The sequence below is a fragment of the Xyrauchen texanus genome, chromosome 10 (genome assembly GCF_025860055.1).
Source record: "Xyrauchen texanus isolate HMW12.3.18 chromosome 10, RBS_HiC_50CHRs, whole genome shotgun sequence".
NCBI lineage: Eukaryota > Metazoa > Chordata > Actinopteri > Cypriniformes > Catostomidae > Xyrauchen > Xyrauchen texanus.
Window position 1 is genome coordinate 3,648,291 of NC_068285.1, and position 16,303 is coordinate 3,664,593.

Here is a 16,303-nt window from a genome sequence, read left to right on the forward strand (position 1 = left end):
TATAATGAGGTCACGTGACACTTCACAGTGTAGACGAGTAATATACTGAATTCTTGATTTGTCATTTTAAAACATTTATAGATAAAAATATATTTAAAAATACTGTAAATACTAAGCATATAGACAAATGGGTTTTGTCTACTGTACTGTATTTGTTTTACTTCCTCTTTTATACATAGCTATATAAATAGTCCGAAATCATCAATACGGTCTATCTGTACACTGTGTGTGTGTTTATGTGTGTGTGGTTTTATTAGGTTATACACTAGTAGTTACGAAGGTATTATGCTATAAATGTGGTTTATGAGGACATCTCTAGTGTCCTTGTAATTCAAACATATATAATATATAATTTTTTTTAAATGTAAATATCCCAAATGTTTCTGTGAGGGTTAGGTTTAGGGGATAGAATATATATTATAAAAATCATTGTGTCTATGGAGAGTCCACATAATGATAGGAGTAACAATGTTTGTGACTGTGTGTGTTTACAGGTTTAATATATGTACGTCTCTGATGTCTGTTTTAGATCTTTTCATCTGGAAAGCAACATCTACTAAACATCTTAAATAACAGATTTACAACATTCTAGATCATAAATGTCTCAAAGACATCAGCTGAATGTCTTACTGACATTCAAGACAATATTTGTCATATTATAGACATATTGCAGATGAGCAAACAATGTAAAATAGATGTTGTTAAGATGTAAACACACATCAAATAGAAGTCTGGTTGATGTACGTGTGCTATCAGGGATAGTTTGTACAGTATAAACATCATTATGTCTATGGAGAGTCCTCATTATGAAAGGAGTACTAACATATATATGTGTGTGTGTGTGTGTGTGTGTGTGTGTGTGTGTGTGTGGGCGCGGATGTGTGTGTGTGAGACAAACACATTGTCACCTAATGTATACAAAGATGGCTGGACTGGAATGATTGCATTTCCCTGTTGTGTTATAGGTGAGCTGTTGTTCATTATCGTGATGTTTTGTGACAATTTGATTGTCTGTTTCTATGAGCGTACTGTGTGCTTGAAAAGACTGTATGAGCTTCAGTTTGTGTGAATATGAATTACAGGCACTTGGGCAGAGCAGTTTAGTGTTGGTATGAAAACCGATTTGAATCTGACATCACTGACTGCTGCAGAAACACAAATGTTTGACACTACTCTAAGGGTGCCAGTCATCAACCATCACAAATAGGCACCAGTAAATGTGAAAGGGTTAAGTGACAGATGCTTAAAGATTGTTCTTTGAATTGTTTTCCTAAAATGAGTAAAAATAATATTCTATATAAAATATAATGATTACAAAAATGTCCTTATTCTAATGAAACACTATAAATATATGTCTTCTGTGTGTATTAGTTAAGGATTTCCATTTTTTAAAAGGAATAAAAACAGATGCTGTTTCAGTGAATTCACTGACCATTTAATAAATTCAAGACCAATTAGGGCCTGGGTTTAAGGGGTTAATATGGGTATAAACAGGGTTTTACAGCTCAACATACTTAAGTTTGTCCAGTGTGCAGTTTGGATCGTTGAGTCTTTCAGAGAGCAGCCTGACTTCTGATTCTCCTGGGTGATTGTAGCTCAGATCCAGCTCTTTCAGGCGTGAGAGATTTGATCTCAGAGCTGATGCCACAGAACAACAGCCTTCCTCTGTTACCATAGAGCCAGATAATCTACAAACACACATACTTAACAGTCAGATAATCTAAAAACGTGCATATAACCAGTCAAATAATCTACAAATGCACATCAACAGTCAGATAACCTACAAACAAACATCAGCATTTACCAGCAGCCATATTAACCTGTAGCTCAATACTGGTTGCCACTGAAGCCAAGCAAGGTTGAGCCTGGTCAGTACCTGGATGAGAGACCTCCTGGGGAAGACTAAGTGTGCGACTGGAAGAGATATTAGGGAGGCAAGCAGGGGGTGCTCACACTGTGGTCTGTGTGGGTCTTAATACCCCAGTATAGTGAAGGGGACATTATACTGGAAAAAGACACTGTCCTTTGGGTGAGATGTTAAAATCAGGTCCTGACTCTCTGTGGTTATTAAAAACATCCTAGAGCACTTCTCGTAAAGAGTAGGGGTATAACCCTAGTGTCCTAGCTAAATTCCCCCCCATTGGCCCTCCTCAATCATGGGCTCCTAATAATCCCCAGCCACTAATTGGCTCTACACTCACCTAAAGGATTATTAGGAACACCTGTTAAATTTCTCATTAATGCAATTATCTAATCAACCAATCACATGGCAGTTGCTTCAATGCATTTAGGGGTGTGGTCCTGGTCAAGACAATCTCCTGAACTCCAAACTGAATGTCAGAATGGGAAAGAAAGGTGATTTAAGAAATTTTGAGCGTGGCATGGTTGTTGGTGCCAGACGGGCCGGTCTGAGTATTTCACAATCTGCTCAGTTACTGGGATTTTCACGCACAACCATTTCTAGGGTTTACAAAGAATGGTGTGAAAAGGGAAAAACATCTTTTTTTGACTGAAATAACCACTCATTACAACCGAGGTATGCAGCAAAGCATTTGTGAAGCCACAACACGCACAACCTTGAGGCGGATGGGCTACAACAGCAGAAGACCCCACCGGGTGCCCATCCTCTGATGGCTACTTCCAGCAGGATAATGCACCATGTCACAAAGCTCGAATCATTTCAAATTGGTTTCTTGAACATGACAATGAGTTCACTGTACTAAAATGGCCCCCACAGTCACCAGATCTCAACCCAATAGAGCATCTTTGGGATGTGGTGGAACAGGAGCTTCGTGCCCTGGATGTGCATCCCACAAATCTCCATCAACTGCAAGATGCTATCCTATCAATATGGGCCAACATTTCTAAAGAATGCTTTCAGCACCTTGTTGAATCAATGCCACGTAGAATTAAGGCAGTTCTGAAGGCGAAAGGGGGTCAAACACAGTATTAGTATGGTGTTCCTAATAATCCTTTAGGTGAGTGTATATTGGCTGTGTCTTTTCCCTGTTCCTAAGATGGAGTTTGTGTCGAGGAACTGAGGAACATTTGATATCAGTTGAGAACATTTGATATGGAGTTGATATCAGACTGTCAGATTCTGAGTGATCACCTCATGTGAGACCGACATTGATTAGTTTCAGGGAACTATTCTTAAAGTTCTTGAATCCAAGATGGCTGCGCGGTAGCATGCAGAGGCCACTCCGGATCCACAATGGTGCTATTTTTGTTAAAAAAGCCCGACTTTTGCAGCACATGGACATCGGAGCAACCGGTGTTCGTGTCTACTATCGCCAGACACTGCTAAAATATAAGACTCATGCAAAAACCAAGCTGCATGATGACCTGCAGGAAGCGCTACGCATACTCTGCTTGCTGCGGAGACCAGGCCTCCAGTCCTCGGCGTCGCCTGATGCCGGTGGCCGGGGGAGAGGACGTCGTAAGCGGTGTGCGAGAAAACGGAAGCGCGGCAAGAGGGCGGGGGTTCATGCTAGGCTAAAAACAAACCCTAGCCGGCCAGCTCTCCTGTCTATCCTGCTCTCAAATGTTTGCTCCCTGGACAAAAAACTGGACTATATCCGACTCCAGCAGGCTACGCAGCGTGAGTTTAGAGATTGCTGAGTCTTTGTTTTCACAGAGACGTGGCTCAGCGACAGAGTTCCGGATGCCGCCATTCAGCTAGACGGGCTCACCTCGTTTCGTGCCGACAGAAATACAGCTCTCTGCGGTAAGACTCGCGGTGGTGGCTTGTGTGTTTACATCAACACGGAATGGTGCAAGAACTCTATGCTAGTCTCTATTTACTGTTCATCGCTGTTGGAGCTTGTGACTGTTAGATGCAGACCTTTTTATCTACCACGGGAATTCACCACTGTTTACATAACCGGAGTTTACATTCCCCCCAGCGCTAACGCTAAGGAAGCGCTCTGTGAAATGTATGGGGCTATGAGCGAACTGCAGAACGTTCACCCCGACGGATTGTTTATTGTCGCCGGAGATTTCAACCATGTGAATCTCAAGACAGTGCTCCCTAAATTCCATCAGTATGTGGACTTTGCAACGAGAGGGGCGAACGCGCTTGATCTTGTTTACACAAACATCCCAGGCGCTGCACTGGCGGAGCCCCGCCCCCACCTCGGCTTCTCAGACCACATCTCTGTTATGTTAATTCCAGCATACAGACCGCTCGTCAGACGCACAAAACCGCTTCAGAAGCAGGTGAAAACCTGGCCAGCAGGAGCCATCTCTGCTCTTCAGGACGGTTTTGAGTGTACTGACTGGCACATGTTCAGGGACGCTGCAACATATGGCAATTCTACCAACTTGGAGGAATACACAGCATCAGTGACCAGCTATATCAGCAAGTGCATTGATGATGTCACTTTCTCCGAGAGCATCACCACACGCTCCAACCAGAAGCCGTGGATGACTGCGGAGGTGCGCACGCTGCTGAGGTCCCGAGACTCCGCCTTCAGAGCAGGCGATAAGGCAGCCCTAAGAACAGCTAGGGCCAAACTGTCACGGGCAATCAGAGAGGCAAAGCGCGCACACACCCAGAGAATCCACAGTCACTTCCAGGACAGCGGTGACACGCGGCGCATGTGGCAGAGCATCCAGGCCATCACCAACTACAGGACAACATCAGTTGCCTGTGACAAAGATGCCTCCCTTCCAGATGCGCTGAACGACTTATACGCTCGGTTTGAAGTGCAGAACGACGTGGTGGCGAGGAAGACCACCCCTCCTCCCAACGACCAGGTGCTTTGTCTTACCACGGCAGATGTGAGGAAAACTCTACGTAGAGTCAACCCATGGAACGCTGCTGGACCTTCCTGCAGCATAACAGTGAACTCCCCAGACCATTCGGTGAGTTTCACGTCTTTGTAAACTAAAGTACTAACACAGAAACCGAAAATTCTCGGAACAGCAGCATTTGTCCAAATTTCAATCTTAACCGTTCTATTTCATCAGAAACTATCTTAAAACAGGGCTTTAAGTGTAAAATACCGAACTAACCCTTTAAATAATAATGATTTATGTCTGTTTAGTTTTGCTTGTTTGTTTCTTTGAAACTTTGTAAGCCGTCACATGTATTTGCATGCTCGATTAGCATCAAATCCGACCGAACATATGAAAAGGTATACTACACACAATATTACGCCAATCATGGATAATTAAATACAGCAGACAGAGATAGTGAATAACTTAATTCAGATTAAGGAATATTTTTTTTCTCAAACGTATTATTACTTACCAGACAGTGTTCTCTTCTCATCCACCTCACGCGATCACTGATCCGAAATGCACGCGACCCAGCTTTTCAGTCCGTGGGAAAACAGCGTCTAGTTTAAACGTAATCGAGAACAGCGCACGCAAATCTGAGGAACAGCCAGTCACGGGATTTTTGACTGTTTGTGAGGTTAAATGTTTTCTGTTTTGTTTAAATTTATTTGTCACATCTGTGACCCCCACTGGAGCTACCGCTGGGCTGCGGATCTGACATATCACAGTACTGTTTGAATAGACTTCGCTGCACACCGGAGTGTTTTTGTGTGTAACACAATGTAGCGTCAAGTTAGAAAGCGAATGCTGATTGGTCATTTACTGTGTCTGTCAGATGTCTGCTTCACTTCTGAGTGGCTTGTCTTACGGTGCTGTGCGGAGCAGAGCGAGCATATTCAGTTCATTCATGCTCGCTCTGCTCGCGCCAGTGGAAAAAAGCGCTAATGCACTGTCACAGACTGTTTTGAAATATATCGGCCAAACGGAAATATTTATCGGCCGATGCCGATATCTAAAAAATTCCCAATATCGGCCGATATATCGGCCTCGGCTTTTTGGATATTGATATCGGCCATTAAAAACCCCATATCGGTCACAATGGTACACAGTAACCACAGCTATGTACCACAATATATTCATATGGTATATTCCAATGTACTAATGAATCTGCAAACACAAACCTCAGTATTTCCAGTGTACAGTGAGGACTCTTCAGTGCATCAGAGAGCAGCTTCACTCCTGAATCCTGCAGGTCATTGTTACTCAGGTCCAGCTCTCTAAGGGATTTTGATGATTGTAGAACTGAAGACAAACTTTCACAGCACTGACCAGTGAATCTACAAGCTGCAAATCTAAAACAAATAAAAAACAATGATAAAAAGCAGTTTTATATAACAAATGGTAATAACAGAGTGAATGCTCTACAGTTTGATATGAAGGGTTGTGACAGTCACTGAGCCATTTATTGTTTCATTGTCACATCTATGAACCACAATATATTCATATTGTATATTCCAATGTACTAATGAATCTGCAAACACAAACCTCAGTATTTCCAGTGTACAGTGAGGACTCTTCAGTGCATCAGAGAGCAGCTTCACTCCTGAATCCTGCAGGTCATTATTACTCAGATCCAGCTCTCTCAGACTTGAGGAGTTTGAGCTGAGAACTGAGGCCAGTGCTGAACAACTTTGCTCTGTCAGATTGCAGCTCATCAAACTGAGAGAAATTACAAGATAACAGTGTGTTAATCTATATGTTTTAGTGAAGGCTTCTCAGCACAGCTGTTGGGTACAAAGAAAAAATATATGGCCACTGTGTTTGATGGCTCATAGTCGTTTGCTAATGTTTTGAAGCTCTTCTACCATCAAGACCAAGTCTGGACTGCCCAACTTGTTTTGTTCTGGAGTTCTGTCTGTTTTGGTCCATGTGTTCATTTGTTTTGAGCACAAGTCTTTGTATGGGTTTGTGTCAGCCATGTGCTCTCCTTACTCCGCCTCCTCATTCCCCCTTGCCACACCTCCTCATCTGATCCTTGTTGTGTTGATTGTCATCACTTGTTCCTCATGTGCTCTCCATCTACATTTTTGGTTTGCATTTTATTTATTTTTTTCATAAAAGCTCTTTGTTTAGCATCCCAGCACTTGGGTCCAAATTCCTGCAAAATACCCTGATTTATACATAAGCCAAATATTTTTCTCAGGTGCAAAAATCACGAAATAATTCCACAAAGTGACATCAGCCTGCAACACGCTCCAAGTAATCAAGGGTTTAGGTTGTTCCAGTTAAACCCATTGCATGTCTTCCAAAAGGTATTGGACACTCGCACAACGTAAACAGTGACATACATCCAAGTCCATGTGACAGAGTGAAGTATGCAAGGGGATACAAATTTTAAATGGCGTGAGATTAGAATTACACAGTTCTATCTCCGTTTAGGGTAGTTCTGAGATATTGAGCATCAAAGTTTTTACATCTCAGCTGGCAAAATTGTTATGTAGTATAATCTACTATTATAGCTCAACAAGACCATCACCCTACAGTAACTTTGAGGATAGAATATCAAAATCCTGGCACATTTGGAAATGGGATTTTTTAAGATGGCCCAAATGGAGATAGAACCTTATAATTCTGAGAGCTCTGATTCTGTTTGGAATTATAAGGTTCTATCTCCACTTTTACAAATAAAACCCCACATTTCAAAGAATAAATGTATATAGCCATTGATTTTAATCAATTTATATATTTATAATACAAGCACACAGCTTGTAGTATATAATAGAGCTCGACCGATTTATCGGCAGGCCGATATTATCGGCCGATATTAGGCATTTTCCAAACTATCGGTATCGGCGTTTATAATGGCCGATAAATGAATATTTAAAAAAAAAAAACGGACGAAACACCCTTCAACCATGTCATGAGTGTTGGAGTTGTATAGTTTGTCCACCAGAGGGCACTCTACACCGTCCCTGTTGGCAACACTCGTGTATAACGCGCCACACATCCTGCAATCTGCTGATCCAGCCAGAGTCGGGCAGAGAGAATCAGTTATCCGCGAGTGAGATCATCGGTGAAGTGTGTTCATGCCATGGTGAGTTGGTCACATACATTGCTTGAATAACAATTAAAAGAACATCCCCATCAGTTCTCTTAACTCAAATAAGCATGACAAAATTTGTGACTATCATGTCCAGTTTTGCTGCTGTTAAATAAGCCGAGAGTGAAGCGGAATTAGCTAGTAATAATTACGTTACGTTGTTACAGTGTAGTTGACTGACTGTCCTTTTAACTTTTGACGATGTGACTGAAGTATTTCTTTAATAGCGCGTGACAGTTATAGCAATGAGACGTATCATCTCTCCTTGGCCTGTTATATTGAAAATGTATGTTTTACAATTTGCAGTATGACGTTATCCATTGCTAAATTATGGCTCATCATAGACTAGCTAACCACAAAGCTAGCTAATGCCACTATCATCAGTGGAAGACCGCTAACGTTAACAGTAATGAGCTTGGAAACCACAACAAACTTTTTCTGCCTAAATAAAGTAATGATTATTACTGTATTTATAATGATTATTACTGTATTTTATAACTAGCATATCTCTAGTTACAGTCCCTGCATTGTAAAATGTAAGTTAGACTTGCGAGGAGTGAACATTTAGACAGAGAAAAAGTATCAAACGTATCTTGTGCATAAAAGACAAAGTTAGCTTTTCTTTTACATGATGTGTGTGAATCCAACGACGCCAAGTGTGCGTTGCAGACTGTCGTTCAGCCGCAGCATTAACGAGTCAGCGAAAGAGTGTTCAGCACCATAGGGAATATTTATGAGGATAGGCGAAGCTCTTTGAAAGGAGATAATGCAGAGAAACTTTGCTTCATGTACTACAACCTGCCTCTGCTGGACTGGAGCTATTGAGGATTGACTGATTCAGTACACTACCTCATATATACTGTTAGCAATTTATAAGTAGTATAGTTTAAAGTTATATTTATGAAGCTATACCAAGTCTTTTAATACTGGTAACTTTGATTTGGTTGTTGTTGTTTTTGTTCAAAGGACTTTACGTTTCATATCTTAAGTTTGTATTTTTATACATTTTATTTATCAGAACTTTAATATATTTTGATGTTCCTCTGTTCTGTTGTGACAATAAAAGAAACAAGTTTCTTTTTAAAATGCATTATCATATTATTTTAGTTAAAACTCATAAATAACTACAAATAACTAATGTTAGGGAAATCTGTTAATGTTTTGTTGCGCGTTTCTGAAAAAAAAAAATATATATCGGCGGATATATCGGTTTATCGGATTTTAAACCCAACAAATATGTGTATCGGTATCGGCCTTCAAAATCCTTTATCGGTCGGGCTCTAGTATATAATATAATATATAATAGTATAGTATACATCAAAGCCAAGCAAGTTTGTAAGAAAAAAAAATATTTTTATTTTCAAAGAACATGGACATGGAAAAATTACAGCTAAACAAAAAATTTTCTCTTCACAATACTACACCCCACTCCTCTGTACTGTAAAAACATTTAGGAAACATCTTACATACATTAAAAACGGTTCATTTAGTAGATTAAAACATACAAAATATTGTGTAACATCATGAAAGTTATGTTTTCATCCCTTTCCACCCCCACCCCCTCTGTGCTCTGAAACATTTTAAAAACAGTGTTCATTTATTTCATTAAAAACATTCTAAACACACTTCTAATCAATAATGTATTGTTGTAAATCCCTTGACATCCCCTCCTCTCCACCGGTATACCCCTCCTACACACACTGTTACTAAACATCAGTAAAAAACATTTTTACATTTATTTTTAAAAACACATTGTTAATTTATTTAATAAGCTAGTTTTAAACTATGAGACACTTTTATTATTTATTATTATTCTGTATGTCTGTTTTCCCACTGAGCAAAATGAAGTTCAAAAGATGTCTTTTCAATGTCTTTGTCACAAAAGCGTACATTGAAAAGACATCCATTGAGGAGCCAGAATTAAAGTTTTTATGTAAGGTTCCATGAACGTCTATATCGGACGTGCAGAACATGACTCTTTCCAACCCTCCAACCTTCTATCTAGATCAGGGGTTCTCAACCTTTTGCAAGCTGGGCCCCCCCAAAGCTGGATCATTGCAGTTGGGGCCCCAGTGCCCCCCCGCACCGCCCCGCCCCATGCTTTATTGTTGTTATTATTATTATTATTATTATAATAATTGGCAGTAGCACCAGACTTCTAATGTGAGCTTGCAGGCATTATTATTATTATTATTATTATTATGAGTAGTAGTAGGCCTATCATCATTACTAGGCTATTGCTATATAATTATATGAGGTTACATGCTTTATTGTTGTTATTATTATTATCAACATCAGTAGGCCTATTATCATTACTAGGCTAAAGCTATAATTGGGAATTGGCACCAGACCTCTGATATTAATTTATGCTTTATTATTGTTATTATTACTAGGCCTAATAGTAGGCATCATCTGCATTTTTACAGAAGCTTGCTGGTAGGTGATGTTAATGTGAGACCTGAGCCTGCTTTGCCTTGCAAAGATCCTCAATTCTCAATGTTTGATAAACATAGCCTCAAATCATCCTCGATTTGTGCACGATTGCGGTATTTCGTTTTGAGTGCAGTCATTTTTGAGAATCCTGCCTCACACAAATATGTCGACGCGAAAGGAAGGAGAATCTTCACAGAGTTCCTGCATCAATGCTGCCCAGAATGACGAAAGAGGGCTGGAGCTAAAGAGTTCCTTCAGTCTACTGTCACTCTTCAGCTCAATAAGCTGTTCCTGCATATCATTTGATAGCTCGTTTGCTGTGCACACAAACGGATCTCGAACCCACGCAAAAGAGCGATAATCTATGGCAAGCCCTTTTAACATTTAAAAGCTAGATTGGATAGGTGTTGCAGATATCTGTAATTCAGTTTTGCCTAGTCAAAAAGAACATTTCAGATATCCGAAACTACATTCTTCCTATCCATAATTGTCATTTCAGATATCCACAAAGACATTCTTCCTAGGACAAATGACGTCACTTTTGCCATTCATTTGTATGGGGTTTATCATTACAGATATCTACAATTCAGTTGCAGATATCCACTATGTGAATTATGGATATCTGCAACTGAGTTGTAGATATCTGTAATTCCAGTTTGTGATATCTACAATTTGATTCTGACTAGTCATAAACTCCAGTTCAAGATATCTTTAATTCACCTCAATTCAAGATATCTACATGTTCCTTTTCAGATATCTTAAATTAAGTTTTGACTAGGCGAAATTATGTTGTAGATATCTGTAACTGGAATTATGACTAGTCAAAATAACGTTGTAGATATCTCAAACTGGAGTTAGGGATAGTCATAATTTAATTGTAGATATGTATTATCAATTTATAGATATCTTGAAATGAATTTTGATTAGAGATATCTAAAATTTGAGATATCTGTAACTTTCATTCTGCCTAGTCAAAATGTAATTACAGATATCTCTATCTGTAGATTCGACTGGTCACAGTTACGTTACAGATATCTTGAATGACAATTCCAACTATCCAAAATGTAATTACGACTAGTCAGAAAGACGTTGTTGATATCTACAATGTTAATTCCGCATAGTCAAACTTTGCTTTTAAATGTTAAAAGGGCTTGCCATAGATAATCCTCTTTAAAGTACGTCGCAAATTGTTTTCTCATTGCTGACAGGTGCTCAGACGCTGAAATAGGGAGGAGAAATCGTGTGACGTGCCTGCATCAGTGATAAAGTCTGCAAGGCTGGGGAATATCGCAGTTCCCTCGACTGATGCGGCCATGCCAGAGGTCTAGTTTTTGTGTGAAGGCGTGCACTTTGTCTGCAAGGAGCAAAATATGAGTTTCGCGGCCTTGCAAAGACAGGTTGAAATCAAACAAATGAGCGCCGTTTTCTAAAGTCTATGAGCGCAGCACACACAAATAAACTAAATTGACATACTGCAGTTAAATTTCAAAATGTGGTGTTTTTATATTTATAACATTTGAATACAGTTCAGCAACATACGTCACACGACCTGACGACCAAGAGAGCTGACAACTGACAATCACTTAATTTACCATCACCAAACGATTGAAAATGTGACACTGATTTCATATGACAGTTGTAACGGTGGTCACCCAACAATGAAAAAAAAAATTTGAACACACAAAAAAAAAAAAAAAATGTTCTGAGGTGAGAAGCGAACCCAGGACTCCAGTGAGGCAATGCGGAGTTCTAACCGCTAAACCACAGTGACAACTACCTGCTGTTATCGGCAACAGTATTAGATCGACTCTCAGACCCAAGGCCTCGAAAAAAACAAGTTAATAATTATTAAGTCACTTACATTTTAGACGAAATAGTGACTGTTTTGGTCTATTTTAGCAGCGAAAATAGATCCGATGAATCCAAACAAAGATCACAGCATAGCCATAGCGCATCTCACAGCAATAGGCCTACTCAATCGTGTTTTGAATGATTCAGTGTTGTGAACGAATCGGTTGAGTCAAAGATTCAATGACCCATTCACAAACATCTGTCTCATTCTTGATGAATCGGCCGTTTGAACGAATCGTTTGACACACGTCATTGGTCACGGCAATGTACGTGACGATCGACACGATGATTGCTTAGTTTGCAAAGTAAGTGCACAAATCACACCTCATACAGGGTAGTCCGATAGAACCGGAGCCTGTAGCGTTGAAATTTGACGTCTTGGGCTGCGAATGGGTCGAGACTGCAATAAAAATAAAAAGGAATAGGTATATCACAATAAATGATCTATGCCAGGGCTAGTATAATGGTGGCCCACAGATCATCTTTATCTGGCCCTCCAACTGTTTTTTTATGTTTAAAAACCCTCACAATCTGATATCAAAGTGCCCTCTCAGCAAATGTTTAGCGCGTTCATAGGCAACCGCATTCATCGGTGAGTTTAACCGCATTCATCGGTGAGTTTAACCGCATTCATCGGTGAGTTTAACAATATAGAAGTCTATCGGACTACCCTGCACGTTGAAAAATGACGCCAAAGGTATACCCAGTGCGTCAATAAGTGACGCCAAGGGGTCCTGGCGAAGCGTCCATAATGTGAGTTGGGTGTGAGAATGTGTTGGTAAAACAGAGGATTACGGCCCGCCGCTGCTTCAGAATCGGGTCGGGACAGACGCAGGCTGACACACAATAATAATCTACACCGGTCGGCGGTCACCATTACTTTGTACCCACATTCTCTCTACATGCTGTTCTGTTGTCAATAAACACACGATATGGCGCTTACTCCGTGCCAAAATCAAACATTCGACCGACCGATCGAACGTCTATCCGAACGTCTGATCGAACGTCTATCCGAACGTCTTGTACTTTTGAGCGTCTTACCGAGCGGGTTGACCCACGTGACGACCTGACGTGACGTCAACGTCTTGAAAATAGCAGTTTTTTAACCATGCAAGTATCCAAGCTAATGTGTAAAGACTATAAATGGACATTAAAGGCAATACATATAAATATTGTACCCCTGAAACAACACTAAAACATTTCTCCTGAATCCTGTGCATGTGAGGCTATGTGTTTTACTTTCAAAGAGCAGAAATACTGTAGGCTAGCCTATATACAGTCATTCAATAGTCTTAATTTGACCAATATAATCATTTTAACTAGTTTTTATTGTTCATTTTATTGCCCAATGTACAATGTTCTCACAGTCCATAAAAGAAAGCACTCCCAAATTAATAAATGTAGCCTTTCATTTAAGGTTTTCATAAATATATATTATATTTATATATTTGGAAATACAGATAGACCTAGCCTATATAGAATATCCATTTATACACACACACACACACACACACATTTATATTTTAGCAATTCAGGAAACCTGTAGGCTAATATATTAAAAACATTCATACTATTTTTTATACATAGGCTATCACACAGATAACAAACTAATAAAAAGTTAATCTAATCAAGGATAATCTCAGTCTTAATAAAATTACTAAATTATCATAATCTTTCACAAATAGACATCATAAATGTTAAAGTGGAAAGGTTTATTTAAAAAATTTGTATAACAGTTCTAATATTACATATAGACATAGTCAGCTGAATATACTTTACTTTGTAATTAAGGTTCGTTGATTTTCATGTCTGCCACATATAAACAATGAGCCAAAACGAAATTATTGATCATTTTCATAAAATCATAAGTAACCACTGATCTATATATATAACTGGATAGCTCATAGAATTCTAAACTGCCAGCAGTAGGTGAAGCTACCGGGAGTGCTCTGGCGGCCATCTTACTATTCCCTACCTACAGAGGGCATCGCGGCATGTGCAGCGTTTAACCGCGAAACAACACTCACTTAAGGATGCGGCTAAAGAGCCCACAGGTTGTAATTTATGACTATGTACATATTAAACGCACATTAGTCGTTATCCCCATGTAGAGTGGGCATAACGATCATAATCTTTAATAATCAACAGTAAAAATACAACACCAAAGTGTATTAATACCCCTTTTTAAAGCAAAGTTATCCATCTGCAGATTGTTACAGGATGCAATGTTTCTCTGCCTTCATAGTTTAAATCTGTTGATGCTCCTTGTTCATAATGTTGACAAATTATACATCTGCATAATTTGCCAACATTATTAATCATTTTTGACTAGATTATGTAGTAAATGTGAACTAATTTAGGGGGGAGGGTGCATGCACATCAACACATTTTAAAGTTGTTAATAAAAACGACTAGCTTTGTGTTATATTGTAACTAGACAGTACCTCTTCAGAATAAATATAAACCAAATATAAATATGTAGTATAGTATATACACACACACAAGTTAATATACAGAGTGTGTGTATATATATATATATATATATATACACACACACATAAATTAATTTACTTTTACTTAATGGAATTATCCATTTGCATTCATTTCTGGAATATGTACATACCAGCTTGTGAGCATTTAATTATTTCAACAATCCCCTGATCTTTTAAATCATAATTAGAAATAAGTTTATTGACCATTGCACACTCAAGGAAATCATACATATTTATTTGTTCAATAACAAAAGCTTCCAAGTACATACAAAAATGGACTTAAACTGAACAATACAATAAAAATTTGCAGATATGTGGGAACAAATCTGCTAATGGATTTAACAACAATCCCACATTATTCAGCTTTCAAAAGAATGTTAGCAAGACATGCCATCAGAGCTAGTGGCAACAGTTCTCCACCGGATAGCACAGTGACACTGGAGGCAGCATCTTCTGATATGCATTTCAGGCAGTGACGTTCAGCCTGAAACAGAAGACACAGAGAAAAACATCACTGTATTTCTTCCCAGCTTGTCCATGTTCAAAGAGGCTGTGGTGGGGTACATAGCATACAGTTAAAACAACTATGAAGATGATTCTGTGCACTACCTGTTTATCAGCACTCAGTGTCGAGAGCTCTTCCCAAGATGAACACACTGATCGACATGAAGTCCTGAGGTGGATTTATAAGACCGTCAGACAGCGTCCTGAAAGTCTGCAAGACAGCTGAGAGATTTCTTCAACAGCACACACTCACAAGGCCCATCTCTGTCCCCACAAATGTTCTGGATCTCCATGGTGGTTCTGCATTCAAGGAACTTGAGGCAAATGTGTTCAACCTAGAACCATACAACAATCACATCTTCATACTCAAAGTGCATTGCAGAAAGCTGCACAAACATCAGCCTCCACTTCATTGCCAAGGAAACATGTGCTGCATCACACTCCAAACGGCTTAAGAAAACTCTGGGCAAGCTTGTACTGCAAAATAGAAGAAAAATTAAAAGTTTGATATAAAGATCAGGGGCCGGTTGCACCAGCTATACAAAAGTTTAAACTTAGCCTAGTTGTGGCGTAAATGAGCACGAAGTCACAATTTACGCACTACTAAATATTAAACTTCAGTACAACGTAACCCTACGTATAAACTAAATATTTACGGAAGACTCCGAGCAGGTGTAACTGATGGAATAAAAAAAGCAGACTGATATTTTATGACATCAATAAGCTCATGTTTTGCATAATAGGCATCAATCAAATAATTGTGATTTTGACAATTGCCTGTTTTAGGTGTTTCATAAATATGATGAATAATTACATACAAACTCACTAATTCATTTATACAGATTTTTACAAGCTTGAGTCATACAATAAAATAAGGGTATGATTTCCTTTTCAGGCTTCAAAATCATATGAATGACAGTCAAATATAAAAGTATAAAATGTTAAATAATTAAAATAATATCTTAATTATCAAAATATGTTTCTCAAGAGAGCTGCTCTTGTGACGTCCGCAGTGAAGGTTTGTACATCAACCGTAACAAAATCAAATTGAAGTTCATGGATTTTTAATACTTCTGTGTACAAATATGAACGCTGCTTAATAGATCAATGCAGGTAAACGTCATAGTATGCGACTACGCAT

At 39.1% G+C, this 16,303-nt stretch overlaps 2 protein-coding genes across 4 annotated transcripts in view; one reads left to right on the forward strand and one right to left on the reverse strand.

Annotated features, from left to right (window-relative positions):
• The window catches only part of LOC127650298 (neoverrucotoxin subunit beta-like), an 86,918-nt gene extending 80,440 nt beyond the window's left edge, over positions 1-6,478 (reverse strand). The window contains exons 1-2 of the mRNA XM_052135626.1: positions 6,328-6,478; positions 5,964-6,134 (exon numbers count right to left, since the gene is read on the reverse strand). The gene's annotated coding sequence lies outside the window, so the exon portion shown is untranslated. The remainder of the gene's footprint in view (positions 1-5,963; positions 6,135-6,327) is intronic.
• The window catches only part of LOC127650293 (zinc-alpha-2-glycoprotein-like), a 58,114-nt gene that overhangs the window by 12,687 nt on the left and 29,124 nt on the right, over positions 1-16,303 (forward strand). The window lies entirely within an intron of this gene.